The sequence below is a fragment of the Pelmatolapia mariae genome, linkage group LG23 (assembly GCF_036321145.2).
Source record: "Pelmatolapia mariae isolate MD_Pm_ZW linkage group LG23, Pm_UMD_F_2, whole genome shotgun sequence".
Lineage (NCBI taxonomy): Eukaryota > Metazoa > Chordata > Actinopteri > Cichliformes > Cichlidae > Pelmatolapia > Pelmatolapia mariae.
The window spans coordinates 20,666,289-20,689,382 of record NC_086246.1 but is presented as its reverse complement, the minus strand read 5'-3'; the positions used below and the strand labels follow the sequence as shown (position 1 = coordinate 20,689,382).

The 23,094-nt window shown below is 45.5% G+C and overlaps 33 non-coding genes across 33 annotated transcripts; 17 read left to right on the top strand and 16 right to left on the bottom strand.

The window, feature by feature from the left end:
- Positions 1-29: 29 nt before the first annotated feature.
- LOC134622080 (5S ribosomal RNA) lies at positions 30-148 on the top strand. The gene has a single exon (XR_010092786.1). It is a non-coding gene; the product is annotated as a 5S ribosomal RNA (ribosomal RNA).
- An 848-nt stretch (positions 149-996) lies between these two features.
- On the bottom strand, positions 997-1,120 carry LOC134621764 (5S ribosomal RNA). The gene has a single exon (XR_010092507.1). It is a non-coding gene; the product is annotated as a 5S ribosomal RNA (ribosomal RNA).
- Positions 1,121-1,477: 357 nt separating this feature from the next.
- On the top strand, positions 1,478-1,596 carry LOC134622137 (5S ribosomal RNA). Its single transcript, XR_010092840.1, has one exon. It is a non-coding gene; the product is annotated as a 5S ribosomal RNA (ribosomal RNA).
- An 848-nt stretch (positions 1,597-2,444) lies between these two features.
- LOC134621553 (5S ribosomal RNA) lies at positions 2,445-2,563 on the bottom strand. Its single transcript, XR_010092306.1, has one exon. It is a non-coding gene; the product is annotated as a 5S ribosomal RNA (ribosomal RNA).
- A 357-nt stretch (positions 2,564-2,920) lies between these two features.
- On the top strand, positions 2,921-3,039 carry LOC134622079 (5S ribosomal RNA). The gene has a single exon (XR_010092785.1). It is a non-coding gene; the product is annotated as a 5S ribosomal RNA (ribosomal RNA).
- Positions 3,040-3,887: 848 nt separating this feature from the next.
- On the bottom strand, positions 3,888-4,011 carry LOC134621763 (5S ribosomal RNA). Its single transcript, XR_010092506.1, has one exon. It is a non-coding gene; the product is annotated as a 5S ribosomal RNA (ribosomal RNA).
- Positions 4,012-4,368: 357 nt separating this feature from the next.
- Positions 4,369-4,487, top strand: LOC134622136 (5S ribosomal RNA). The gene has a single exon (XR_010092839.1). It is a non-coding gene; the product is annotated as a 5S ribosomal RNA (ribosomal RNA).
- An 848-nt stretch (positions 4,488-5,335) lies between these two features.
- LOC134621552 (5S ribosomal RNA) lies at positions 5,336-5,454 on the bottom strand. The gene has a single exon (XR_010092305.1). It is a non-coding gene; the product is annotated as a 5S ribosomal RNA (ribosomal RNA).
- Positions 5,455-5,811: 357 nt separating this feature from the next.
- Positions 5,812-5,930, top strand: LOC134622129 (5S ribosomal RNA). Its single transcript, XR_010092832.1, has one exon. It is a non-coding gene; the product is annotated as a 5S ribosomal RNA (ribosomal RNA).
- An 848-nt stretch (positions 5,931-6,778) lies between these two features.
- LOC134621762 (5S ribosomal RNA) lies at positions 6,779-6,902 on the bottom strand. Its single transcript, XR_010092505.1, has one exon. It is a non-coding gene; the product is annotated as a 5S ribosomal RNA (ribosomal RNA).
- A 357-nt stretch (positions 6,903-7,259) lies between these two features.
- Positions 7,260-7,378, top strand: LOC134621522 (5S ribosomal RNA). Its single transcript, XR_010092277.1, has one exon. It is a non-coding gene; the product is annotated as a 5S ribosomal RNA (ribosomal RNA).
- An 848-nt stretch (positions 7,379-8,226) lies between these two features.
- LOC134621512 (5S ribosomal RNA) lies at positions 8,227-8,345 on the bottom strand. Its single transcript, XR_010092267.1, has one exon. It is a non-coding gene; the product is annotated as a 5S ribosomal RNA (ribosomal RNA).
- Positions 8,346-8,702: 357 nt separating this feature from the next.
- On the top strand, positions 8,703-8,820 carry LOC134621745 (5S ribosomal RNA). Its single transcript, XR_010092489.1, has one exon. It is a non-coding gene; the product is annotated as a 5S ribosomal RNA (ribosomal RNA).
- Positions 8,821-9,280: 460 nt separating this feature from the next.
- On the bottom strand, positions 9,281-9,404 carry LOC134621761 (5S ribosomal RNA). Its single transcript, XR_010092504.1, has one exon. It is a non-coding gene; the product is annotated as a 5S ribosomal RNA (ribosomal RNA).
- Positions 9,405-9,761: 357 nt separating this feature from the next.
- On the top strand, positions 9,762-9,880 carry LOC134622135 (5S ribosomal RNA). The gene has a single exon (XR_010092838.1). It is a non-coding gene; the product is annotated as a 5S ribosomal RNA (ribosomal RNA).
- An 848-nt stretch (positions 9,881-10,728) lies between these two features.
- Positions 10,729-10,847, bottom strand: LOC134621551 (5S ribosomal RNA). The gene has a single exon (XR_010092304.1). It is a non-coding gene; the product is annotated as a 5S ribosomal RNA (ribosomal RNA).
- A 357-nt stretch (positions 10,848-11,204) lies between these two features.
- LOC134622127 (5S ribosomal RNA) lies at positions 11,205-11,323 on the top strand. The gene has a single exon (XR_010092830.1). It is a non-coding gene; the product is annotated as a 5S ribosomal RNA (ribosomal RNA).
- An 848-nt stretch (positions 11,324-12,171) lies between these two features.
- LOC134621760 (5S ribosomal RNA) lies at positions 12,172-12,295 on the bottom strand. The gene has a single exon (XR_010092503.1). It is a non-coding gene; the product is annotated as a 5S ribosomal RNA (ribosomal RNA).
- A 357-nt stretch (positions 12,296-12,652) lies between these two features.
- Positions 12,653-12,771, top strand: LOC134621521 (5S ribosomal RNA). Its single transcript, XR_010092276.1, has one exon. It is a non-coding gene; the product is annotated as a 5S ribosomal RNA (ribosomal RNA).
- Positions 12,772-13,619: 848 nt separating this feature from the next.
- Positions 13,620-13,738, bottom strand: LOC134621511 (5S ribosomal RNA). Its single transcript, XR_010092266.1, has one exon. It is a non-coding gene; the product is annotated as a 5S ribosomal RNA (ribosomal RNA).
- A 357-nt stretch (positions 13,739-14,095) lies between these two features.
- LOC134621744 (5S ribosomal RNA) lies at positions 14,096-14,213 on the top strand. Its single transcript, XR_010092488.1, has one exon. It is a non-coding gene; the product is annotated as a 5S ribosomal RNA (ribosomal RNA).
- A 460-nt stretch (positions 14,214-14,673) lies between these two features.
- On the bottom strand, positions 14,674-14,797 carry LOC134621758 (5S ribosomal RNA). The gene has a single exon (XR_010092502.1). It is a non-coding gene; the product is annotated as a 5S ribosomal RNA (ribosomal RNA).
- Positions 14,798-15,154: 357 nt separating this feature from the next.
- LOC134622153 (5S ribosomal RNA) lies at positions 15,155-15,273 on the top strand. Its single transcript, XR_010092856.1, has one exon. It is a non-coding gene; the product is annotated as a 5S ribosomal RNA (ribosomal RNA).
- An 848-nt stretch (positions 15,274-16,121) lies between these two features.
- On the bottom strand, positions 16,122-16,240 carry LOC134621510 (5S ribosomal RNA). Its single transcript, XR_010092265.1, has one exon. It is a non-coding gene; the product is annotated as a 5S ribosomal RNA (ribosomal RNA).
- Positions 16,241-16,597: 357 nt separating this feature from the next.
- On the top strand, positions 16,598-16,716 carry LOC134622078 (5S ribosomal RNA). Its single transcript, XR_010092784.1, has one exon. It is a non-coding gene; the product is annotated as a 5S ribosomal RNA (ribosomal RNA).
- An 848-nt stretch (positions 16,717-17,564) lies between these two features.
- Positions 17,565-17,688, bottom strand: LOC134621756 (5S ribosomal RNA). The gene has a single exon (XR_010092500.1). It is a non-coding gene; the product is annotated as a 5S ribosomal RNA (ribosomal RNA).
- Positions 17,689-18,045: 357 nt separating this feature from the next.
- Positions 18,046-18,164, top strand: LOC134622077 (5S ribosomal RNA). Its single transcript, XR_010092783.1, has one exon. It is a non-coding gene; the product is annotated as a 5S ribosomal RNA (ribosomal RNA).
- An 848-nt stretch (positions 18,165-19,012) lies between these two features.
- On the bottom strand, positions 19,013-19,136 carry LOC134621755 (5S ribosomal RNA). Its single transcript, XR_010092499.1, has one exon. It is a non-coding gene; the product is annotated as a 5S ribosomal RNA (ribosomal RNA).
- Positions 19,137-19,493: 357 nt separating this feature from the next.
- On the top strand, positions 19,494-19,612 carry LOC134622152 (5S ribosomal RNA). The gene has a single exon (XR_010092855.1). It is a non-coding gene; the product is annotated as a 5S ribosomal RNA (ribosomal RNA).
- An 848-nt stretch (positions 19,613-20,460) lies between these two features.
- Positions 20,461-20,579, bottom strand: LOC134621509 (5S ribosomal RNA). Its single transcript, XR_010092264.1, has one exon. It is a non-coding gene; the product is annotated as a 5S ribosomal RNA (ribosomal RNA).
- A 357-nt stretch (positions 20,580-20,936) lies between these two features.
- LOC134622075 (5S ribosomal RNA) lies at positions 20,937-21,055 on the top strand. Its single transcript, XR_010092782.1, has one exon. It is a non-coding gene; the product is annotated as a 5S ribosomal RNA (ribosomal RNA).
- An 848-nt stretch (positions 21,056-21,903) lies between these two features.
- Positions 21,904-22,022, bottom strand: LOC134621651 (5S ribosomal RNA). The gene has a single exon (XR_010092400.1). It is a non-coding gene; the product is annotated as a 5S ribosomal RNA (ribosomal RNA).
- Positions 22,023-22,379: 357 nt separating this feature from the next.
- LOC134622074 (5S ribosomal RNA) lies at positions 22,380-22,498 on the top strand. Its single transcript, XR_010092781.1, has one exon. It is a non-coding gene; the product is annotated as a 5S ribosomal RNA (ribosomal RNA).
- Positions 22,499-23,094: the final 596 nt, after the last annotated feature.

The following is a 23,094-nucleotide window of genomic DNA, read 5'->3' as shown; positions in this document are numbered from 1 at the left end:
TAAAAGGTCTTTTATAGCGGGCTTCACTCGCTTACGGCCATACCACCCTGAACACGCCCGATCTCGTCTGATCTCGGAAGCTAAGCAGGGTCGGGCCTGGTCAGTACTTGGATGGGAGACCGCCTGGGAATACCAGGTGCTGTAAGCTTTTGCACTTCAACACACAAACGGCAGAGGGCGCTGCTGCTCACTCAGTGGAGGCAGCTTCAGGAAAGGCTTCGTGACAACGCTCCTGATTGCCTTTCGCTTTTGTGTAAAACAAAAAAACAACAAGAACGAAATATTTAGGAAATGCACAAACTTATTTATTCCGTAAATGCAGAAAATGTCTATGGCTAGTCCGTCTGGGCTCAGTAGTGAGGAACTTGTTAACCTTGTAGTGTACAGCAGGCACAGTGTCCACCTGACACCCATGAGCAACGAGTTTTAATTCTTATTGGCTGCTGGCTGCGGTCCCGAAGAATACTGCGTAAATGCGCATCAATGCGATACCCTGAGCAGGGAACACGATATCATGGAGTTTGTAACATGGAGCAAGGTGAAGGTGATGCTACTATCCAGGACAGCCCCTGCTTAGCTTCAGAGGTCAGATGAGCTCAGGCGTGGTATGGCCGTAAGTGAGAGGCTTCCTCGACAACGGGGTTCATGTAGATACTGTAACCCATTTTGTTGTGATTTAAAAAACAATTTAGAGTGAAGGATATTGATTGGTTTCTATTTTTTTTAATACCTGCACATGACAGCACAGCTGTAATGCATACTCAATGCTGCAAACTTCACGTCATAAACATTTGTGAGTGTGTGCACAAAAACATCTACAGGTGCTCTGTGCATGTACAGTGATATTGATATAACGCTTGAAGATTTTGACATTACTACATCAGTGGGAGAGCTCTTTGCGCAAGACTCACTAACCATCCTATTAGAAAATGAGCTAAAAGAGTGCCTCAGATTCGTTTCAATATTTAAACTGTCATTTGCGTGTTGAAGTGCAAAAGCTTACAGCACCCGGTATTCCCAGGCGGTCACCCATCCAAGTACTGACCAGGCCCGGCCCTGCCCTGCTTGGCTGCCGAGATCAGACGAGATCGGGCGTGTTCAGGGCGGTATGGCCGTAAGCGATGGAACGCTTCAGAAACAGCCTTTTTATACATGCTGTGATGACACAGTCATGCTTACGTTTTCATGTTCTGTATACAAGCTGAATTCTCCAAACCGCAAAAATGTTGGACTTCCAAATGGTCCTAACACACTGTGTGCTCGCTGTCACTTTAACACTGTGCTGTGAGAACCTAACATGTGTTATTATCGTGATGTTACTGCGGGAAAAGCATTTTTGCAGCTCAATGTTGAAGCTGCAGTTAACAACAAAGGTTTGCATGTTCTCGCTGTAACACATGAAGTTTAGCACAATACTATAGTTTAAACGCTGTGACATTTGCAGCCTATAAAAGGTCTTTTATAGCGGGCTTCACTCGCTTACGACCATACCACCCTGAACACGCCCGATCTCGTCTGATCTCGGAAGCTAAGCAGGGTCGGGCCTGGTCAGTACTTGGATGGGAGACCGCCTGGGAATACCAGGTGCTGTAAGCTTTTGCACTTCAACACACAAACGGCAGAGGGCGCTGCTGCTCACTCAGTGGAGGCAGCTTCAGGAAAGGCTTCGTGACAACGCTCCTGATTGCCTTTCGCTTTTGTGTAAAACAAAAAAACAACAAGAACGAAATATTTAGGAAATGCACAAACTTATTTATTCCGTAAATGCAGAAAATGTCTATGGCTAGTCCGTCTGGGCTCAGTAGTGAGGAACTTGTTAACCTTGTAGTGTGCAGCAGGCACAGTGTCCACCTGACACCCATGAGCAACGAGTTTTAATTCTTATTGGCTGCTGGCTGCGGTCCCGAAGAATACTGCGTAAATGCGCATCAATGCGATACCCTGAGCAGGGAACACGATATCATGGAGTTTCTAACATGGAGCAAGGTGAAGGTGATGCTACTATCCAGGACAGCCCCTGCTTAGCTTCAGAGGTCAGATGAGTTCAGGCGTGGTATGGCCGTAAGTGAGAGGCTTCCTCGACAACGGGGTTCATGTAGATACTGTAACCCATTTTGTTGTGATTTAAAAAACAATTTAGAGTGAAGGATATTGATTGGTTTCTATTTTTTTTAATACCTGCACATGACAGCACAGCTGTAATGCATACTCAATGCTGCAAACTTCACGTCATAAACATTTGTGAGTGTGTGCACAAAAACATCTACAGGTGCTCTGTGCATGTACAGTGATATTGATATAACGCTTGAAGATTTTGACATTACTACATCAGTGGGAGAGCTCTTTGCGCAAGACTCACTAACCATCCTATTAGAAAATGAGCTAAAAGAGTGCCTCAGATTCGTTTCAATATTTAAACTGTCATTTGCGTGTTGAAGTGCAAAAGCTTACAGCACCCGGTATTCCCAGGCGGTCACCCATCCAAGTACTGACCAGGCCCGGCCCTGCTTGGCTGCCGAGATCAGACGAGATCGGGGGTGTTCAGGGCGGTATGGCCGTAAGCGATGGAACGCTTCAGAAACAGCCTTTTTATACATGCTGTGATGACACAGTCATGCTTACGTTTTCATGTTCTGTATACAAGCTGAATTCTCCAAACCGCAAAAATGTTGGACTTCCAAATGGTCCTAACACACTGTGTGCTCGCTGTCACTTTAACACTGTGCTGTGAGAACCTAACATGTGTTATTATCGTGATGTTACTGCGGGAAAAGCATTTTTGCAGCTCAATGTTGAAGCTGCAGTTAACAACAAAGGTTTGCATGTTCTCGCTGTAACACATGAAGTTTAGCACAATACTATAGTTTAAACGCTGTGACATTTGCAGCCTATAAAAGGTCTTTTATAGCGGGCTTCACTCGCTTACGGCCATACCACCCTGAACACGCCCGATCTCGTCTGATCTCGGAAGCTAAGCAGGGTCGGGCCTGGTCAGTACTTGGATGGGAGACCGCCTGGGAATACCAGGTGCTGTAAGCTTTTGCACTTCAACACACAAACGGCAGAGGGCGCTGCTGCTCACTCAGTGGAGGCAGCTTCAGGAAAGGCTTCGTGACAACGCTCCTGATTGCCTTTCGCTTTTGTGTAAAACAAAAAAACAACAAGAACGAAATATTTAGGAAATGCACAAACTTATTTATTCCGTAAATGCAGAAAATGTCTATGGCTAGTCCGTCTGGGCTCAGTAGTGAGGAACTTGTTAACCTTGTAGTGTACAGCAGGCACAGTGTCCACCTGACACCCATGAGCAACGAGTTTTAATTCTTATTGGCTGCTGGCTGCGGTCCCGAAGAATACTGCGTAAATGCGCATCAATGCGATACCCTGAGCAGGGAACACGATATCATGGAGTTTGTAACATGGAGCAAGGTGAAGGTGATGCTACTATCCAGGACAGCCCCTGCTTAGCTTCAGAGGTCAGATGAGCTCAGGCGTGGTATGGCCGTAAGTGAGAGGCTTCCTCGACAACGGGGTTCATGTAGATACTGTAACCCATTTTGTTGTGATTTAAAAAACAATTTAGAGTGAAGGATATTGATTGGTTTCTATTTTTTTTAATACCTGCACATGACAGCACAGCTGTAATGCATACTCAATGCTGCAAACTTCACGTCATAAACATTTGTGAGTGTGTGCACAAAAACATCTACAGGTGCTCTGTGCATGTACAGTGATATTGATATAACGCTTGAAGATTTTGACATTACTACATCAGTGGGAGAGCTCTTTGCGCAAGACTCACTAACCATCCTATTAGAAAATGAGCTAAAAGAGTGCCTCAGATTCGTTTCAATATTTAAACTGTCATTTGCGTGTTGAAGTGCAAAAGCTTACAGCACCCGGTATTCCCAGGCGGTCACCCATCCAAGTACTGACCAGGCCCGGCCCTGCCCTGCTTGGCTGCCGAGATCAGACGAGATCGGGCGTGTTCAGGGCGGTATGGCCGTAAGCGATGGAACGCTTCAGAAACAGCCTTTTTATACATGCTGTGATGACACAGTCATGCTTACGTTTTCATGTTCTGTATACAAGCTGAATTCTCCAAACCGCAAAAATGTTGGACTTCCAAATGGTCCTAACACACTGTGTGCTCGCTGTCACTTTAACACTGTGCTGTGAGAACCTAACATGTGTTATTATCGTGATGTTACTGCGGGAAAAGCATTTTTGCAGCTCAATGTTGAAGCTGCAGTTAACAACAAAGGTTTGCATGTTCTCGCTGTAACACATGAAGTTTAGCACAATACTATAGTTTAAACGCTGTGACATTTGCAGCCTATAAAAGGTCTTTTATAGCGGGCTTCACTCGCTTACGACCATACCACCCTGAACACGCCCGATCTCGTCTGATCTCGGAAGCTAAGCAGGGTCGGGCCTGGTCAGTACTTGGATGGGAGACCGCCTGGGAATACCAGGTGCTGTAAGCTTTTGCACTTCAACACACAAACGGCAGAGGGCGCTGCTGCTCACTCAGTGGAGGCAGCTTCAGGAAAGGCTTCGTGACAACGCTCCTGATTGCCTTTCGCTTTTGTGTAAAACAAAAAAACAACAAGAACGAAATATTTAGGAAATGCACAAACTTATTTATTCCGTAAATGCAGAAAATGTCTATGGCTAGTCCGTCTGGGCTCAGTAGTGAGGAACTTGTTAACCTTGTAGTGTGCAGCAGGCACAGTGTCCACCTGACACCCATGAGCAACGAGTTTTAATTCTTATTGGCTGCTGGCTGCGGTCCCGAAGAATACTGCGTAAATGCGCATCAATGCGATACCCTGAGCAGGGAACACGATATCATGGAGTTTCTAACATGGAGCAAGGTGAAGGTGATGCTACTATCCAGGACAGCCCCTGCTTAGCTTCAGAGGTCAGATGAGTTCAGGCGTGGTATGGCCGTAAGTGAGAGGCTTCCTCGACAACGGGGTTCATGTAGATACTGTAACCCATTTTGTTGTGATTTAAAAAACAATTTAGAGTGAAGGATATTGATTGGTTTCTATTTTTTTTAATACCTGCACATGACAGCACAGCTGTAATGCATACTCAATGCTGCAAACTTCACGTCATAAACATTTGTGAGTGTGTGCACAAAAACATCTACAGGTGCTCTGTGCATGTACAGTGATATTGATATAACGCTTGAAGATTTTGACATTACTACATCAGTGGGAGAGCTCTTTGCGCAAGACTCACTAACCATCCTATTAGAAAATGAGCTAAAAGAGTGCCTCAGATTCGTTTCAATATTTAAACTGTCATTTGCGTGTTGAAGTGCAAAAGCTTACAGCACCCGGTATTCCCAGGCGGTCACCCATCCAAGTACTGACCAGGCCCGGCCCTGCTTGGCTGCCGAGATCAGACGAGATCGGGGGTGTTCAGGGCGGTATGGCCGTAAGCGATGGAACGCTTCAGAAACAGCCTTTTTATACATGCTGTGATGACACAGTCATGCTTACGTTTTCATGTTCTGTATACAAGCTGAATTCTCCAAACCGCAAAAATGTTGGACTTCCAAATGGTCCTAACACACTGTGTGCTCGCTGTCACTTTAACACTGTGCTGTGAGAACCTAACATGTGTTATTATCGTGATGTTACTGCGGGAAAAGCATTTTTGCAGCTCAATGTTGAAGCTGCAGTTAACAACAAAGGTTTGCATGTTCTCGCTGTAACACATGAAGTTTAGCACAATACTATAGTTTAAACGCTGTGACATTTGCAGCCTATAAAAGGTCTTTTATAGCGGGCTTCACTCGCTTACGGCCATACCACCCTGAACACGCCCGATCTCGTCTGATCTCGGAAGCTAAGCAGGGTCGGGCCTGGTCAGTACTTGGATGGGAGACCGCCTGGGAATACCAGGTACTGTAAGCTTTTGCACTTCAACACACAAACGGCAGAGGGCGCTGCTGCTCACTCAGTGGAGGCAGCTTCAGGAAAGGCTTCGTGACAACGCTCCTGATTGCCTTTCGCTTTTGTGTAAAACAAAAAAACAACAAGAACGAAATATTTAGGAAATGCACAAACTTATTTATTCCGTAAATGCAGAAAATGTCTATGGCTAGTCCGTCTGGGCTCAGTAGTGAGGAACTTGTTAACCTTGTAGTGTACAGCAGGCACAGTGTCCACCTGACACCCATGAGCAACGAGTTTTAATTCTTATTGGCTGCTGGCTGCGGTCCCGAAGAATACTGCGTAAATGCGCATCAATGCGATACCCTGAGCAGGGAACACGATATCATGGAGTTTGTAACATGGAGCAAGGTGAAGGTGATGCTACTATCCAGGACAGCCCCTGCTTAGCTTCAGAGGTCAGATGAGCTCAGGCGTGGTATGGCCGTAAGTGAGAGGCTTCCTCGACAACGGGGTTCATGTAGATACTGTAACCCATTTTGTTGTGATTTAAAAAACAATTTAGAGTGAAGGATATTGATTGGTTTCTATTTTTTTTAATACCTGCACATGACAGCACAGCTGTAATGCATACTCAATGCTGCAAACTTCACGTCATAAACATTTGTGAGTGTGTGCACAAAAACATCTACAGGTGCTCTGTGCATGTACAGTGATATTGATATAACGCTTGAAGATTTTGACATTACTACATCAGTGGGAGAGCTCTTTGCGCAAGACTCACTAACCATCCTATTAGAAAATGAGCTAAAAGAGTGCCTCAGATTCGTTTCAATATTTAAACTGTCATTTGCGTGTTGAAGTGCAAAAGCTTACAGCACCCGGTATTCCCAGGCGGTCACCCATCCAAGTACTGACCAGGCCCGGCCCTGCCCTGCTTGGCTGCCGAGATCAGACGAGATCGGGCGTGTTCAGGGCGGTATGGCCGTAAGCGATGGAACGCTTCAGAAACAGCCTTTTTATACATGCTGTGATGACACAGTCATGCTTACGTTTTCATGTTCTGTATACAAGCTGAATTCTCCAAACCGCAAAAATGTTGGACTTCCAAATGGTCCTAACACACTGTGTGCTCGCTGTCACTTTAACACTGTGCTGTGAGAACCTAACATGTGTTATTATCGTGATGTTACTGCGGGAAAAGCATTTTTGCAGCTCAATGTTGAAGCTGCAGTTAACAACAAAGGTTTGCATGTTCTCGCTGTAACACATGAAGTTTAGCACAATACTATAGTTTAAACGCTGTGACATTTGCAGCCTATAAAAGGTCTTTTATAGCGGGCTTCACTCGCTTACGACCATACCATCCTGAACACGCCCGATCTCGTCTGATCTCGGAAGCTAAGCAGGGTCGGGCCTGGTCAGTACTTGGATGGGAGACCGCCTGGGAATACCAGGTGCTGTAAGCTTTTGCACTTCAACACACAAACGGCAGAGGGCGCTGCTGCTCACTCAGTGGAGGCAGCTTCAGGAAAGGCTTCGTGACAACGCTCCTGATTGCCTTTCGCTTTTGTGTAAAACAAAAAAACAACAAGAACGAAATATTTAGGAAATGCACAAACTTATTTATTCCGTAAATGCAGAAAATGTCTATGGCTAGTCCGTCTGGGCTCAGTAGTGAGGAACTTGTTAACCTTGTAGTGTGCAGCAGGCACAGTGTCCACCTGACACCCATGAGCAACGAGTTTTAATTCTTATTGGCTGCTGGCTGCGGTCCCGAAGAATACTGCGTAAATGCGCATCAATGCGATACCCTGAGCAGGGAACACGATATCATGGAGTTTCTAACATGGAGCAAGGTGAAGGTGATGCTACTATCCAGGACAGCCCCTGCTTAGCTTCAGAGGTCAGATGAGTTCAGGCGTGGTATGGCCGTAAGTGAGAGGCTTCCTCGACAACGGGGTTCATGTAGATACTGTAACCCATTTTGTTGTGATTTAAAAAACAATTTAGAGTGAAGGATATTGATTGGTTTCTATTTTTTTTAATACCTGCACATGACAGCACAGCTGTAATGCATACTCAATGCTGCAAACTTCACGTCATAAACATTTGTGAGTGTGTGCACAAAAACATCTACAGGTGCTCTGTGCATGTACAGTGATATTGATATAACGCTTGAAGATTTTGACATTACTACATCAGTGGGAGAGCTCTTTGCGCAAGACTCACTAACCATCCTATTATAAAATGAGCTAAAAGAGTGCCTCAGATTCGTTTCAATATTTAAACTGTCATTTGCGTGTTGAAGTGCAAAAGCTTACAGCACCCGGTATTCCCAGGCGGTCACCCATCCAAGTACTGACCAGGCCCGGCCCTGCTTGGCTGCCGAGATCAGACGAGATCGGGCGTGTTCAGGGCGGTATGGCCGTAAGCGATGGAACGCTTCAGAAACAGCCTTTTTATACATGCTGTGATGACACAGTCATGCTTACGTTTTCATGTTCTGTATACAAGCTGAATTCTCCAAACCGCAAAAATGTTGGACTTCCAAATGGTCCTAACACACTGTGTGCTCGCTGTCACTTTAACACTGTGCTGTGAGAACCTAACATGTGTTATTATCGTGATGTTACTGCGGGAAAAGCATTTTTGCAGCTCAATGTTGAAGCTGCAGTTAACAACAAAGGTTTGCATGTTCTCGCTGTAACACATGAAGTTTAGCACAATACTATAGTTTAAACGCTGTGACATTTGCAGCCTATAAAAGGTCTTTTATAGCGGGCTTCACTCGCTTACGGCCATACCACCCTGAACACGCCCGATCTCGTCTGATCTCGGAAGCTAAGCAGGGTCGGGCCTGGTCAGTACTTGGATGGGAGACCGCCTGGGAATACCAGGTGCTGGAGCAAGGTGAAGGTGATGCTACTATCCAGGACAGCCCCTGCTTAGCTTCAGAGGTCAGATGAGCTCAGGCGTGGTATGGCCGTAAGTGAGAGGCTTCCTCGACAACGGGGTTCATGTAGATACTGTAACCCATTTTGTTGTGATTTAAAAAACAATTTAGAGTGAAGGATATTGATTGGTTTCTATTTTTTTTAATACCTGCACATGACAGCACAGCTGTAATGCATACTCAATGCTGCAAACTTCACGTCATAAACATTTGTGAGTGTGTGCACAAAAACATCTACAGGTGCTCTGTGCATGTACAGTGATATTGATATAACGCTTGAAGATTTTGACATTACTACATCAGTGGGAGAGCTCTTTGCGCAAGACTCACTAACCATCCTATTAGAAAATGAGCTAAAAGAGTGCCTCAGATTCGTTTCAATATTTAAACTGTCATTTGCGTGTTGAAGTGCAAAAGCTTACAGCACCCGGTATTCCCAGGCGGTCACCCATCCAAGTACTGACCAGGCCCGGCCCTGCCCTGCTTGGCTGCCGAGATCAGACGAGATCGGGCGTGTTCAGGGCGGTATGGCCGTAAGCGATGGAACGCTTCAGAAACAGCCTTTTTATACATGCTGTGATGACACAGTCATGCTTACGTTTTCATGTTCTGTATACAAGCTGAATTCTCCAAACCGCAAAAATGTTGGACTTCCAAATGGTCCTAACACACTGTGTGCTCGCTGTCACTTTAACACTGTGCTGTGAGAACCTAACATGTGTTATTATCGTGATGTTACTGCGGGAAAAGCATTTTTGCAGCTCAATGTTGAAGCTGCAGTTAACAACAAAGGTTTGCATGTTCTCGCTGTAACACATGAAGTTTAGCACAATACTATAGTTTAAACGCTGTGACATTTGCAGCCTATAAAAGGTCTTTTATAGCGGGCTTCACTCGCTTACGACCATACCACCCTGAACACGCCCGATCTCGTCTGATCTCGGAAGCTAAGCAGGGTCGGGCCTGGTCAGTACTTGGATGGGAGACCGCCTGGGAATACCAGGTGCTGTAAGCTTTTGCACTTCAACACACAAACGGCAGAGGGCGCTGCTGCTCACTCAGTGGAGGCAGCTTCAGGAAAGGCTTCGTGACAACGCTCCTGATTGCCTTTCGCTTTTGTGTAAAACAAAAAAACAACAAGAACGAAATATTTAGGAAATGCACAAACTTATTTATTCCGTAAATGCAGAAAATGTCTATGGCTAGTCCGTCTGGGCTCAGTAGTGAGGAACTTGTTAACCTTGTAGTGTGCAGCAGGCACAGTGTCCACCTGACACCCATGAGCAACGAGTTTTAATTCTTATTGGCTGCTGGCTGCGGTCCCGAAGAATACTGCGTAAATGCGCATCAATGCGATACCCTGAGCAGGGAACACGATATCATGGAGTTTCTAACATGGAGCAAGGTGAAGGTGATGCTACTATCCAGGACAGCCCCTGCTTAGCTTCAGAGGTCAGATGAGTTCAGGCGTGGTATGGCCGTAAGTGAGAGGCTTCCTCGACAACGGGGTTCATGTAGATACTGTAACCCATTTTGTTGTGATTTAAAAAACAATTTAGAGTGAAGGATATTGATTGGTTTCTATTTTTTTTAATACCTGCACATGACAGCACAGCTGTAATGCATACTCAATGCTGCAAACTTCACGTCATAAACATTTGTGAGTGTGTGCACAAAAACATCTACAGGTGCTCTGTGCATGTACAGTGATATTGATATAACGCTTGAAGATTTTGACATTACTACATCAGTGGGAGAGCTCTTTGCGCAAGACTCACTAACCATCCTATTAGAAAATGAGCTAAAAGAGTGCCTCAGATTCGTTTCAATATTTAAACTGTCATTTGCGTGTTGAAGTGCAAAAGCTTACAGCACCCGGTATTCCCAGGCGGTCACCCATCCAAGTACTGACCAGGCCCGGCCCTGCTTGGCTGCCGAGATCAGACGAGATCGGGGGTGTTCAGGGCGGTATGGCCGTAAGCGATGGAACGCTTCAGAAACAGCCTTTTTATACATGCTGTGATGACACAGTCATGCTTACGTTTTCATGTTCTGTATACAAGCTGAATTCTCCAAACCGCAAAAATGTTGGACTTCCAAATGGTCCTAACACACTGTGTGCTCGCTGTCACTTTAACACTGTGCTGTGAGAACCTAACATGTGTTATTATCGTGATGTTACTGCGGGAAAAGCATTTTTGCAGCTCAATGTTGAAGCTGCAGTTAACAACAAAGGTTTGCATGTTCTCGCTGTAACACATGAAGTTTAGCACAATACTATAGTTTAAACGCTGTGACATTTGCAGCCTATAAAAGGTCTTTTATAGCGGGCTTCACTCGCTTACGGCCATACCACCCTGAACACGCCCGATCTCGTCTGATCTCGGAAGCTAAGCAGGGTCGGGCCTGGTCAGTACTTGGATGGGAGACCGCCTGGGAATACCAGGTACTGTAAGCTTTTGCACTTCAACACACAAACGGCAGAGGGCGCTGCTGCTCACTCAGTGGAGGCAGCTTCAGGAAAGGCTTCGTGACAACGCTCCTGATTGCCTTTCGCTTTTGTGTAAAACAAAAAAACAACAAGAACGAAATATTTAGGAAATGCACAAACTTATTTATTCCGTAAATGCAGAAAATGTCTATGGCTAGTCCGTCTGGGCTCAGTAGTGAGGAACTTGTTAACCTTGTAGTGTACAGCAGGCACAGTGTCCACCTGACACCCATGAGCAACGAGTTTTAATTCTTATTGGCTGCTGGCTGCGGTCCCGAAGAATACTGCGTAAATGCGCATCAATGCGATACCCTGAGCAGGGAACACGATATCATGGAGTTTCTAACATGGAGCAAGGTGAAGGTGATGCTACTATCCAGGACAGCCCCTGCTTAGCTTCAGAGGTCAGATGAGCTCAGGCGTGGTATGGCCGTAAGTGAGAGGCTTCCTCGACAACGGGGTTCATGTAGATACTGTAACCCATTTTGTTGTGATTTAAAAAACAATTTAGAGTGAAGGATATTGATTGGTTTCTATTTTTTTTAATACCTGCACATGACAGCACAGCTGTAATGCATACTCAATGCTGCAAACTTCACGTCATAAACATTTGTGAGTGTGTGCACAAAAACATCTACAGGTGCTCTGTGCATGTACAGTGATATTGATATAACGCTTGAAGATTTTGACATTACTACATCAGTGGGAGAGCTCTTTGCGCAAGACTCACTAACCATCCTATTAGAAAATGAGCTAAAAGAGTGCCTCAGATTCGTTTCAATATTTAAACTGTCATTTGCGTGTTGAAGTGCAAAAGCTTACAGCACCCGGTATTCCCAGGCGGTCACCCATCCAAGTACTGACCAGGCCCGGCCCTGCCCTGCTTGGCTGCCGAGATCAGACGAGATCGGGCGTGTTCAGGGCGGTATGGCCGTAAGCGATGGAACGCTTCAGAAACAGCCTTTTTATACATGCTGTGATGACACAGTCATGCTTACGTTTTCATGTTCTGTATACAAGCTGAATTCTCCAAACCGCAAAAATGTTGGACTTCCAAATGGTCCTAACACACTGTGTGCTCGCTGTCACTTTAACACTGTGCTGTGAGAACCTAACATGTGTTATTATCGTGATGTTACTGCGGGAAAAGCATTTTTGCAGCTCAATGTTGAAGCTGCAGTTAACAACAAAGGTTTGCATGTTCTCGCTGTAACACATGAAGTTTAGCACAATACTATAGTTTAAACGCTGTGACATTTGCAGCCTATAAAAGGTCTTTTATAGCGGGCTTCACTCGCTTACGACCATACCATCCTGAACACGCCCGATCTCGTCTGATCTCGGAAGCTAAGCAGGGTCGGGCCTGGTCAGTACTTGGATGGGAGACCGCCTGGGAATACCAGGTGCTGTAAGCTTTTGCACTTCAACACACAAACGGCAGAGGGCGCTGCTGCTCACTCAGTGGAGGCAGCTTCAGGAAAGGCTTCGTGACAACGCTCCTGATTGCCTTTCGCTTTTGTGTAAAACAAAAAAACAACAAGAACGAAATATTTAGGAAATGCACAAACTTATTTATTCCGTAAATGCAGAAAATGTCTATGGCTAGTCCGTCTGGGCTCAGTAGTGAGGAACTTGTTAACCTTGTAGTGTGCAGCAGGCACAGTGTCCACCTGACACCCATGAGCAACGAGTTTTAATTCTTATTGGCTGCTGGCTGCGGTCCCGAAGAATACTGCGTAAATGCGCATCAATGCGATACCCTGAGCAGGGAACACGATATCATGGAGTTTCTAACATGGAGCAAGGTGAAGGTGATGCTACTATCCAGGACAGCCCCTGCTTAGCTTCAGAGGTCAGATGAGTTCAGGCGTGGTATGGCCGTAAGTGAGAGGCTTCCTCGACAACGGGGTTCATGTAGATACTGTAACCCATTTTGTTGTGATTTAAAAAACAATTTAGAGTGAAGGATATTGATTGGTTTCTATTTTTTTTAATACCTGCACATGACAGCACAGCTGTAATGCATACTCAATGCTGCAAACTTCACGTCATAAACATTTGTGAGTGTGTGCACAAAAACATCTACAGGTGCTCTGTGCATGTACAGTGATATTGATATAACGCTTGAAGATTTTGACATTACTACATCAGTGGGAGAGCTCTTTGCGCAAGACTCACTAACCATCCTATTATAAAATGAGCTAAAAGAGTGCCTCAGATTCGTTTCAATATTTAAACTGTCATTTGCGTGTTGAAGTGCAAAAGCTTACAGCACCCGGTATTCCCAGGCGGTCACCCATCCAAGTACTGACCAGGCCCGGCCCTGCTTGGCTGCCGAGATCAGACGAGATCGGGCGTGTTCAGGGCGGTATGGCCGTAAGCGAGGGAACGCTTCAGAAACAGCCTTTTTATACATGCTGTGATGACACAGTCATGCTTACGTTTTCATGTTCTGTATACAAGCTGAATTCTCCAAACCGCAAAAATGTTGGACTTCCAAATGGTCCTAACACACTGTGTGCTCGCTGTCACTTTAACACTGTGCTGTGAGAACCTAACATGTGTTATTATCGTGATGTTACTGCGGGAAAAGCATTTTTGCAGCTCAATGTTGAAGCTGCAGTTAACAACAAAGGTTTGCATGTTCTCGCTGTAACACATGAAGTTTAGCACAATACTATAGTTTAAACGCTGTGACATTTGCAGCCTATAAAAGGTCTTTTATAGCGGGCTTCACTCGCTTACGGCCATACCACCCTGAACACGCCCGATCTCGTCTGATCTCGGAAGCTAAGCAGGGTCGGGCCTGGTCAGTACTTGGATGGGAGACCGCCTGGGAATACCAGGTGCTGGAGCAAGGTGAAGGTGATGCTACTATCCAGGACAGCCCCTGCTTAGCTTCAGAGGTCAGATGAGCTCAGGCGTGGTATGGCCGTAAGTGAGAGGCTTCCTCGACAACGGGGTTCATGTAGATACTGTAACCCATTTTGTTGTGATTTAAAAAACAATTTAGAGTGAAGGATATTGATTGGTTTCTATTTTTTTTAGTACCTGCACATGACAGCACAGCTGTAATGCATACTCAATGCTGCAAACTTCACGTCATAAACATTTGTGAGTGTGTGCACAAAAACATCTACAGGTGCTCTGTGCATGTACAGTGATATTGATATAACGCTTGAAGATTTTGACATTACTACATCAGTGGGAGAGCTCTTTGCGCAAGACTCACTAACCATCCTATTAGAAAATGAGCTAAAAGAGTGCCTCAGATTCGTTTCAATATTTAAACTGTCATTTGCGTGTTGAAGTGCAAAAGCTTACAGCACCCGGTATTCCCAGGCGGTCACCCATCCAAGTACTGACCAGGCCCGGCCCTGCCCTGCTTGGCTGCCGAGATCAGACGAGATCGGGCGTGTTCAGGGCGGTATGGCCGTAAGCGAGGGAACGCTTCAGAAACAGCCTTTTTATACATGCTGTGATGACACAGTCATGCTTACGTTTTCATGTTCTGTATACAAGCTGAATTCTCCAAACCGCAAAAATGTTGGACTTCCAAATGGTCCTAACACACTGTGTGCTCGCTGTCACTTTAACACTGTGCTGTGAGAACCTAACATGTGTTATTATCGTGATGTTACTGCGGGAAAAGCATTTTTGCAGCTCAATGTTGAAGCTGCAGTTAACAACAAAGGTTTGCATGTTCTCGCTGTAACACATGAAGTTTAGCACAATACTATAGTTTAAACGCTGTGACATTTGCAGCCTATAAAAGGTCTTTTATAGCGGGCTTCACTCGCTTACGGCCATACCACCCTGAACACGCCCGATCTCGTCTGATCTCGGAAGCTAAGTAGGGTCGGGCCTGGTCAGTACTTGGATGGGAGACCGCCCGGGAATACCAGGTGCTGTAAGCTTTTGCACTTCAACACACAAACGGCAGAGGGCGCTGCTGCTCACTCAGTGGAGGCAGCTTCAGGAAAGGCTTCGTGACAACGCTCCTGATTGCCTTTGGCTTTTGTGTAAAACAAAAAAACAACAAGAACGAAATATTTAGGAAATGCACAAACTTATTTATTCCGTAAATGCAGAAAATGTCTATGGCTAGTCCGTCTGGGCTCAGTAGTGAGGAACTTGTTAACCTTGTAGTGTGCAGCAGGCACAGTGTCCACCTGACACCCATGAGCAACGAGTTTTAATTCTTATTGGCTGCTGGCTGCGGTCCCGAAGAATACTGCGTAAATGCGCATCAATGCGATACCCTGAGCAGGGAACACGATATCATGGAGTTTGTAACATGGAGCAAGCTGAAGGTGATGCTACTATCCAGGACAGCCCCTGCTTAGCTTCAGAGGTCAGATGAGCTCAGGCGTGGTATGGCCGTAAGTGAGAGGCTTCCTCGACAACGGGGTTCATGTAGATACTGTAACCCATTTTGTTGTGATTTAAAAAACAATTTAGAGTGAAGGATATTGATTGGTTTCTATTTTTTTTAATACCTGCACATGACAGCACAGCTGTAATGCATACTCAATGCTGCAAACTTCACGTCATAAACATTTGTGAGTGTGTGCACAAAAACATCTACAGGTGCTCTGTGCATGTACAGTGATATTGATATAACGCTTGAAGATTTTGACATTACTACATCAGTGGGAGAGCTCTTTGCGCAAGACTCACTAACCATCCTATTAGAAAATGAGCTAAAAGAGTGCCTCAGATTCGTTTCAATATTTAAACTGTCATTTGCGTGTTGAAGTGCAAAAGCTTACAGCACCCGGTATTCCCAGGCGGTCACCCATCCAAGTACTGACCAGGCCCGGCCCTGCTTGGCTGCCGAGATCAGACGAGATCGGGCGTGTTCAGGGCGGTATGGCCGTAAGCGAGGGAACGCTTCAGAAACAGCCTTTTTATACATGCTGTGATGACACAGTCATGCTTACGTTTTCATGTTCTGTATACAAGCTGAATTCTCCAAACCGCAAAAATGTTGGACTTCCAAATGGTCCTAACACACTGTGTGCTCGCTGTCACTTTAACACTGTGCTGTGAGAACCTAACATGTGTTATTATCGTGATGTTACTGCGGGAAAAGCATTTTTGCAGCTCAATGTTGAAGCTGCAGTTAACAACAAAGGTTTGCATGTTCTCGCTGTAACACATGAAGTTTAGCACAATACTATAGTTTAAACGCTGTGACATTTGCAGCCTATAAAAGGTCTTTTATAGCGGGCTTCACTCGCTTACGGCCATACCACCCTGAACACGCCCGATCTCGTCTGATCTCGGAAGCTAAGCAGGGTCGGGCCTGGTCAGTACTTGGATGGGAGACCGCCTGGGAATACCAGGTGCTGTAAGCTTTTGCACTTCAACACACAAACGGCAGAGGGCGCTGCTGCTCACTCAGTGGAGGCAGCTTCAGGAAAGGCTTCGTGACAACGCTCCTGATTGCCTTTCGCTTTTGTGTAAAACAAAAAAACAACAAGAACGAAATATTTAGGAAATGCACAAACTTATTTATTCCGTAAATGCAGAAAATGTCTATGGCTAGTCCGTCTGGGCTCAGTAGTGAGGAACTTGTTAACCTTGTAGTGTGCAGCAGGCACAGTGTCCACCTGACACCCATGAGCAACGAGTTTTAATTCTTATTGGCTGCTGGCTGCGGTCCCGAAGAATACTGCGTAAATGCGCATCAATGTGATACCCTGAGCAGGGAACACGATATCATGGAGTTTCTAACATGGAGCAAGGTGAAGGTGATGCTACTATCCAGGACAGCCCCTGCTTAGCTTCAGAGGTCAGATGAGCTCAGGCGTGGTATGGCCGTAAGTGAGAGGCTTCCTCGACAACGGGGTTCATGTAGATACTGTAACCCATTTTGTTGTGATTTAAAAAACAATTTAGAGTGAAGGATATTGATTGGTTTCTATTTTTTTTAGTACCTGCACATGACAGCACAGCTGTAATGCATACTCAATGCTGCAAACTTCACGTCATAAACATTTGTGAGTGTGTGCACAAAAACATCTACAGGTGCTCTGTGCATGTACAGTGATATTGATATAACGCTTGAAGATTTTGACATTACTACAGCAGTGGGAGAGCTCTTTGCGCAAGACTCACTAACCATCCTATTAGAAAATGAGCTAAAAGAGTGCCTCAGATTCGTTTCAATATTTAAACTGTCATTTGCGTGTTGAAGTGCAAAAGCTTACAGCACCCGGTATTCCCAGGCGGTCACCCATCCAAGTACTGACCAGGCCCGGCCCTGCCCTGCTTGGCTGCCGAGATCAGACGAGATCGGGCGTGTTCAGGGCGGTATGGCCGTAAGCGAGGGAATGCTTCAGAAACAGCCTTTTTATACATGCTGTGATGACACAGTCATGCTTACGTTTTCATGTTCTGTATACAAGCTGAATTCTCCAAACCGCAAAAATGTTGGACTTCCAAATGGTCCTAACACACTGTGTGCTCGCTGTCACTTTAACACTGTGCTGTGAGAACCTAACATGTGTTATTATCGTGATGTTACTGCGGGAAAAGCATTTTTGCAGCTCAATGTTGAAGCTGCAGTTAACAACAAAGGTTTGCATGTTCTCGCTGTAACACATGAAGTTTAGCACAATACTATAGTTTAAACGCTGTGACATTTGCAGCCTATAAAAGGTCTTTTATAGCGGGCTTCACTCGCTTACGGCCATACCACCCTGAACACGCCCGATCTCGTCTGATCTCGGAAGCTAAGCAGGGTCGGGCCTGGTCAGTACTTGGATGGGAGACCGCCTGGGAATACCAGGTGCTGTAAGCTTTTGCACTTCAACACACAAACGGCAGAGGGCGCTGCTGCTCACTCAGTGGAGGCAGCTTCAGGAAAGGCTTCGTGACAACGCTCCTGATTGCCTTTCGCTTTTGTGTAAAACAAAAAAACAACAAGAACGAAATATTTAGGAAATGCACAAACTTATTTATTCCGTAAATGCAGAAAATGTCTATGGCTAGTCCGTCTGGGCTCAGTAGTGAGGAACTTGTTAACCTTGTAGTGTGCAGCAGGCACAGTGTCCACCTGACACCCATGAGCAACGAGTTTTAATTCTTATTGGCTGCTGGCTGCGGTCCCGAAGAATACTGCGTAAATGCGCATCAATGTGATACCCTGAGCAGGGAACACGATATCATGGAGTTTCTAACATGGAGCAAGGTGAAGGTGATGCTACTATCCAGGACAGCCCCTGCTTAGCTTCAGAGGTCAGATGAGCTCAGGCGTGGTATGGCCGTAAGTGAGAGGCTTCCTCGACAACGGGGTTCATGTAGATACTGTAACCCATTTTGTTGTGATTTAAAAAACAATTTAGAGTGAAGGATATTGATTGGTTTCTATTTTTTTTAGTACCTGCACATGACAGCACAGCTGTAATGCATACTCAATGCTGCAAACTTCACGTCATAAACATTTGTGAGTGTGTGCACAAAAACATCTACAGGTGCTCTGTGCATGTACAGTGATATTGATATAACGCTTGAAGATTTTGACATTACTACATCAGTGGGAGAGCTCTTTGCGCAAGACTCACTAACCATCCTATTAGAAAATGAGCTAAAAGAGTGCCTCAGATTCGTTTCAATATTTAAACTGTCATTTGCGTGTTGAAGTGCAAAAGCTTACAGCACCCGGTATTCCCAGGCGGTCACCCATCCAAGTACTGACCAGGCCCGGCCCTGCCCTGCTTGGCTGCCGAGATCAGACGAGATCGGGCGTGTTCAGGGCGGTATGGCCGTAAGCGAGGGAACGCTTCAGAAACAGCCTTTTTATACATGCTGTGATGACACAGTCATGCTTACGTTTTCATGTTCTGTATACAAGCTGAATTCTCCAAACCGCAAAAATGTTGGACTTCCAAATGGTCCTAACACACTGTGTGCTCGCTGTCACTTTAACACTGTGCTGTGAGAACCTAACATGTGTTATTATCGTGATGTTACTGCGGGAAAAGCATTTTTGCAGCTCAATGTTGAAGCTGCAGTTAACAACAAAGGTTTGCATGTTCTCGCTGTAACACATGAAGTTTAGCACAATACTATAGTTTAAACGCTGTGACATTTGCAGCCTATAAAAGGTCTTTTATAGCGGGCTTCACTGGCTTACGGCCATACCACCCTGAACACGCCCGATCTCGTCTGATCTCGGAAGCTAAGTAGGGTCGGGCCTGGTCAGTACTTGGATGGGAGACCGCCCGGGAATACCAGGTGCTGTAAGCTTTTGCACTTCAACACACAAACGGCAGAGGGCGCTGCTGCTCACTCAGTGGAGGCAGCTTCAGGAAAGGCTTCGTGACAACGCTCCTGATTGCCTTTGGCTTTTGTGTAAAACAAAAAAACAACAAGAACGAAATATTTAGGAAATGCACAAACTTATTTATTCCGTAAATGCAGAAAATGTCTATGGCTAGTCCGTCTGGGCTCAGTAGTGAGGAACTTGTTAATCTTGTAGTGTGCAGCAGGCACAGTGTCCACCTGACACCCATGAGCAACGAGTTTTAATTCTTATTGGCTGCTGGCTGCGGTCCCGAAGAATACTGCGTAAATGCGCATCAATGTGATACCCTGAGCAGGGAACACGATATCATGGCGTTTCTAACATGGAGCAAGGTGAAGGTGATGCTACTATCCAGGACAGCCCCTGCTTAGCTTCAGAGGTCAGATGAGTTCAGGCGTGGTATGGCCGTAAGTGAGAGGCTTCCTCGACAACGGGGTTCATGTAGATACTGTAACCCATTTTGTTGTGATTTAAAAAACAATTTAGAGTGAAGGATATTGATTGGTTTCTATTTTTTTTAATACCTGCACATGACAGCACAGCTGTAATGCATACTCAATGCTGCAAACTTCACGTCATAAACATTTGTGAGTGTGTGCACAAAAACATCTACAGGTGGTCTGTGCATGTACAGTGATATTGATATAACGCTTGAAGATTTTGACATTACTACATCAGTGGGAGAGCTCTTTGCGCAAGACTCACTAACCATCCTATTAGAAAATGAGCTAAAAGAGTGCCTCAGATTCGTTTCAATATTTAAACTGTCATTTGCGTGTTGAAGTGCAAAAGCTTACAGCACCCGGTATTCCCAGGCGGTCACCCATCCAAGTACTGACCAGGCCCGGCCCTGCTTGGCTGCCGAGATCAGACGAGATCGGGCGTGTTCAGGGCGGTATGGCCGTAAGCGAGGGAACGCTTCAGAAACAGCCTTTTTATACATGCTGTGATGACACAGTCATGCTTACGTTTTCATGTTCTGTATACAAGCTGAATTCTCCAAACCGCAAAAATGTTGGACTTCCAAATGGTCCTAACACACTGTGTGCTCGCTGTCACTTTAACACTGTGCTGTGAGAACCTAACATGTGTTATTATCGTGATGTTACTGCGGGAAAAGCATTTTTGCAGCTCAATGTTGAAGCTGCAGTTAACAACAAAGGTTTGCATGTTCTCGCTGTAACACATGAAGTTTAGCACAATACTATAGTTTAAACGCTGTGACATTTGCAGCCTATAAAAGGTCTTTTATAGCGGGCTTCACTGGCTTACGGCCATACCACCCTGAACACGCCCGATCTCGTCTGATCTCGGAAGCTAAGCAGGGTCGGGCCTGGTCAGTACTTGGATGGGAGACCGCCTGGGAATACCAGGTGCTGTAAGCTTTTGCACTTCAACACACAAACGGCAGAGGGCGCTGCTGCTCACTCAGTGGAGGCAGCTTCAGGAAAGGCTTCGTGACAACGCTCCTGATTGCCTTTCGCTTTTGTGTAAAACAAAAAAACAACAAGAACGAAATATTTAGGAAATGCACAAACTTATTTATTCCGTAAATGCAGAAAATGTCTATGGCTAGTCCGTCTGGGCTCAGTAGTGAGGAACTTGTTAACCTTGTAGTGTGCAGCAGGCACAGTGTCCACCTGACACCCATGAGCAACGAGTTTTAATTCTTATTGGCTGCTGGCTGCGGTCCCGAAGAATACTGCGTAAATGCGCATCAATGTGATACCCTGAGCAGGGAACACGATATCATGGAGTTTCTAACATGGAGCAAGGTGAAGGTGATGCTACTATCCAGGACAGCCCCTGCTTAGCTTCATAGGTCAGATGAGCTCAGGCGTGGTATGGCCGTAAGTGAGAGGCTTCCTCGACAACGGGGTTCATGTAGATACTGTAACCCATTTTGTTGTGATTTAAAAAACAATTTAGAGTGAAGGATATTGATTGGTTTCTATTTTTTTTAATACCTGCACATGACAGCACAGCTGTAATGCATACTCAATGCTGCAAACTTCACGTCATAAACATTTGTGAGTGTGTGCACAAAAACATCTACAGGTGCTCTGTGCATGTACAGTGATATTGATATAACGCTTGAAGATTTTGACATTACTACATCAGTGGGAGAGCTCTTTGCGCAAGACTCACTAACCATCCTATTAGAAAATGAGCTAAAAGAGTGCCTCAGATTCGTTTCAATATTTAAACTGTCATTTGCGTGTTGAAGTGCAAAAGCTTACAGCACCCGGTATTCCCGGGCGGTCACCCATCCAAGTACTGACCAGGCCCGGCCCTGCTTGGCTACCGAGATCAGACGAGATCGGGGGTGTTCAGGGCGGTATGGCCGTAAGCGAGGGAACGCTTCAGAAACAGCCTTTTTATACATGCTGTGATGACACAGTCATGCTTACGTTTTCATGTTCTGTATACAAGCTGAATTCTCCAAACCGCAAAAATGTTGGACTTCCAAATGGTCCTAACACACTGTGTGCTCGCTGTCACTTTAACACTGTGCTGTGAGAACCTAACATGTGTTATTATCGTGATGTTACTGCGGGAAAAGCATTTTTGCAGCTCAATGTTGAAGCTGCAGTTAACAACAAAGGTTTGCATGTTCTCGCTGTAACACATGAAGTTTAGCACAATACTATAGTTTAAACGCTGTGACATTTGCAGCCTATAAAAGGTCTTTTATAGCGGGCTTCACTGGCTTACGGCCATACCACCCTGAACACGCCCGATCTCGTCTGATCTCGGAAGCTAAGCAGGGTCGGGCCTGGTCAGTACTTGGATGGGAGACCGCCTGGGAATACCAGGTGCTGTAAGCTTTTGCACTTCAACACACAAACGGCAGAGGGCGCTGCTGCTCACTCAGTGGAGGCAGCTTCAGGAAAGGCTTCGTGACAACGCTCCTGATTGCCTTTCGCTTTTGTGTAAAACAAAAAAACAACAAGAACGAAATATTTAGGAAATGCACAAACTTATTTATTCCGTAAATGCAGAAAATGTCTATGGCTAGTCCGTCTGGGCTCAGTAGTGAGGAACTTGTTAACCTTGTAGTGTGCAGCAGGCACAGTGTCCACCTGACACCCATGAGCAACGAGTTTTAATTCTTATTGGCTGCTGGCTGCGGTCCCGAAGAATACTGCGTAAATGCGCATCAATGTGATACCCTGAGCAGGGAACACGATATCATGGAGTTTCTAACATGGAGCAAGGTGAAGGTGATGCTACTATCCAGGACAGCCCCTGCTTAGCTTCAGAGGTCAGATGAGCTCAGGCGTGGTATGGCCGTAAGTGAGAGGCTTCCTCGACAACGGGGTTCATGTAGATACTGTAACCCATTTTGTTGTGATTTAAAAAACAATTTAGAGTGAAGGATATTGATTGGTTTCTATTTTTTTTAATACCTGCACATGACAGC